At 36.3% G+C, this 4,115-nt stretch overlaps 1 pseudogene; it reads left to right on the top strand.

Annotated features, from left to right (window-relative positions):
- Positions 1-675: 675 nt before the first annotated feature.
- Positions 676-3,278, top strand: LOC135199046 (uncharacterized; annotated as a pseudogene).
- The last annotated feature ends 837 nt before the right edge of the window (positions 3,279-4,115 follow it).

The raw sequence follows: 4,115 nt of genomic DNA, 5'->3' as shown, positions 1-4,115 counted from the left end.
TTTCGGGCAAATTGTGGTAAAGAGAATGCCAGAATTAAGCGAGTAGATTTTACATATTGTAAGAAAAATAGAAAAGACAATATTCAAACTCAACTTAACTCTCCTAATTTTGCCATTCCTATTTAACACCTTTAACAGAATAATAATAATGATAATAATAATAATATAATAATAATAATAATAATAATAATAATAATTTCCTAAAGGGTCCACAATAATACGAAGTGTAAAAAGTCCGTGTATAATTTTGAAGACTTTACAGAAAGCTTTCGAACCCTTCCCTGGGTTCATCTTCAGTCCAAATGAACAATAAGTTACGACAAGTAGAGAGGTAAATTAAAAAAACAAGAGACGTTGAAGATCGTTGACAACGGTCGTTAGCTCGTTAATGGGCCGGGTGAAGAAAGAGGGTAGTTAACAACAACTAGGTGATACCCTCTCCCCTATCAATCCTTCTGGCTGCAATCCTGTTGGATCTTCGTACAGGTTGTTGCAACATTACATGAAGTCCTTCATCCAAGGGCGTAGATGGGCACCGTTGTCAGACTCCCCCGGGGCAGCGGTTACCTGGACTGGAAGAGGCAAGGCAGAGGCAGCATCAGGAGAAGGAAAAACAGAGCCTGTCCTACAGTTAAAATCTTTTAAAAACATACTACTATGCATTTCAGGGCAGTGTCCAATTGATTTTCGTTGATAAAATCCTACCAAAACATCGGATATGGGTCACATTTTGGAAATAGGTATTTGAAGCCACAGCCTAATTGGCAAAAATATGCAGTAATGTCTAATGTGAATAATAAAGGCACTTACCAGAGTAAATCTAAGAAATTGAAAGGGTAACTTAGCTAAATTTAGACGCACCCAGAGAGAGGCTACTTGTGACGTGAACTATGACATCAGACGTAATACCCAGTAAACTTTCCATTCACAATAGTAAACACGCCGATAACAGGAGGATGACAGCAGAGCATTCATACGTCAAAGCCAATCTGTTCTACGTGACTGCTGTCTGGTGCTTCACTTATGGCAGGCCTGGCAAATTGTCCTCGTGGCTGCAAGACTGCTTTCGTGCTGCGTGTTTTTGCAGTATGCAATAAAGAAAAGAACCGCATGCGTCATATGATTAATATTAACAGGTAAGTGGATAACAGATCATGCACAAACACCAAATGATTCAGACAGGAAGCCTAAATTAAATTTTATAGGGGTCATACTTGAATGACGAGTTTGGAAAAAAATTATATAAAAATATTTTGTTTATGTTAATGTATTTCTAAATTTTCACAATAAGAATAAAGATGACAGATTTTTTCTTGACTGCAAACTATCTCAGTGACTAGCTTCATCAACCATATTTAACATTTAACCTATCTACTGACCCCCTTATATATATATGTATATTATATATATATATATATATATATATATATATATATATATAGAATAATCTATATATATATATATATATATATATATATATATAGATATATATATACATAGATATATATAGGATATATATATATATATATATCATAACTATATATATATGTATGTATATATATGATACATATATATATATATATATATATATATATATATATATATATATATACATATATATATATATATATATATATATATATCTATATTTATCCATTATATATATATATATATATATATATATATATATTATACATACACACTGTACTTTACACACACGCTCACGCACATTTATATATAAAGCTTCATTTATAAATTATGTGTATGTGCATGTATGTACTATATATGTCTAAGTTCATATATGTAAAGCATTTATATATCTCTAAATATTCTACTCATACTCTTCCTTGATGTCGAAGTATGAATAATACCAAAATGATGATTATATTAATAGCAACAATAATGATAATAACTGTGACGAATATTAATGTGATTATTATGCCATAATATTATCAATTTCTTTGCATGAACGTGTGCGTAGAGAAAACAAAGTATAACATATAATGCATTTTTATTCACTGGCTAAATACTGGTCTTTGTCCACACAGGCCCTACGACCGTGTGACAAATTTCATGGGTATCACGTCGCTTTCTGTGAGGAAGATTGTTCACCGTAACAGATCAGTGATCTCACATGAGTCTGCTGGCGAAGTATTTCCTATACCACAAGTCTTTGATAATTTTACAGTGGGTGCCATTCGTCGGTTTGTTCACGAGATATTTGCTGCAAAGCAAGTATTTACTGTTAGAACCCTGATGACAGATTTGAAGACAGCCACCATAATCCCTGAAACAACCTTCGAGATAGCGGTGTGGCGGCTCCTGCAAGATATGGGATTCAGATATAAAACGTCTCAACGAAAGATGTATCTTGCAAAAGAGTCCATTGATGTGGTTTGCCGACGGATCGGGGCTCTCCGAGCTCTGAAGCGCCATCGAGAAGATGGAAGGGAGATAGTATATGTCGATGAGACGTGGTTCACCACCAGAATGAGCCACAACAGAGAGTGGGTGGACACCACACAACCTGCTACCAGTGCCACGCATAGCCGACAGGTACCACCTGGCGAGGGAGAGCGCTTCGTGTGTAGCAGCTGGCACAGAAAATGGATTTATTGAAGGCTCTTTCCTTTGTTATCCTGCAAAGAGTACAAGTGGCGATTACCACGGGGAAATGACAGGCGAGCTGTTCATACGCTGGTTAACAACACAGCTTCTATCATTGTTGCCTGAACCATCAGTGTTGGTGCTCGACAACGCACCTTATCACAACCAGCTATTAGACGAGTGTCGGTGTCCTACCACGGCCACCAAGAAAGCAGACCTTACTACCTGGCTTCAGAGTCGCCGAATCCCGGCCTCAGACGGTGCCACAAGACCTGAGCTGTTGCTCATATGTCAACAGAACAGGCCAAAACCACAGTACATCGTGGACAACATAATTCGAGAGTGGGGCCACGAGGTGGTGCGTCTGCCACCTGCCCACCCAGAGCTCAATGCCATTTGAGCAAGTATGGGCGTGTATGAAACGTCATGTGCGTTCATCTTTACAGCGATTCACCCGGGCAGACTTGCAGGCAAGACTGGAGGAAGCCAAGCTTTTGGCCACTGAAAGTATTTGGGGGTCTGCAGTGAAACGATCTCGAGCCTTTGAGGATGGGTATTGGTCAATGGACAACATTCAAGAGCCTGTTGGACCTATCATTATAAACTTAGACAACGATGACGAGGATATAGAAGACCTCAACCTGGATGGTGACGATGATGAAAATGAATAAAAATTATTTTGGTTGTGTGTTCTCTATTTTCTTTTTTTATCCCTTTACTCATGTAGAATATTGATTTCTGTATTTGTAACGATACTTCTTTACTTATGGTCTGCTCAATGAGCAAGACTCAGATTCGAACACGTTCTGTCTTAATCTTAAACAAACAACAACATATGCTCTTACATAGTTTTATATTTTAATCTTTGTATAAGTTTATTTCACATTTCAGTTTTAATGCAGTTCAGCAGAATAATTGGATTAATGGATTATAAAATTTATATTATAGCCCAAGTGCTTAGACTATTTAATTATGAGTATATATTGCACTACAATGTAGTTATGCTTAAAGGAAATATATATATATATATATATATTATATATATATATATATATATATATATATATATATATATATATATATATATATATATATATATAGAGAGAGAGAGAGAGAGAGAGAGAGAGAGAGAGAGAGAGAGAGAAGTGTATGGGTAGCTGTTTGTGTGTCTTCATTCATAAAGTGGCTATACGACTGGAGTGTCTAGTAACTACGTCATACTACAGTAGAGTATCAATGAGTGGAGGGCCTTCAGTAATGACGTCAACGTAGCCTCTCTCTGGGTGCGTCTAAATTTAGCTAAGTTACCCTTTCAATTTCTTAGATTTACTCTGGTAAGTGCCTTTATTATTCACATTAGACATTACTGCATATTTTTGCCAATTAGGCTGTGGCTTCAAATACCTATTTCCAAAATGTGACCCATATCCGATGTTTTGGTAGGATTTTATCAACGAAAATCAATTGGACACGGCCCTGAAATGCATAGTAGTAATATAAAATTAACA

The sequence above is a fragment of the Macrobrachium nipponense genome, chromosome 25 (assembly GCF_015104395.2).
Source record: "Macrobrachium nipponense isolate FS-2020 chromosome 25, ASM1510439v2, whole genome shotgun sequence".
In the NCBI taxonomy this organism is placed as follows: domain Eukaryota; kingdom Metazoa; phylum Arthropoda; class Malacostraca; order Decapoda; family Palaemonidae; genus Macrobrachium; species Macrobrachium nipponense.
This window is presented reverse-complemented; position numbering and strand designations above follow the sequence as displayed.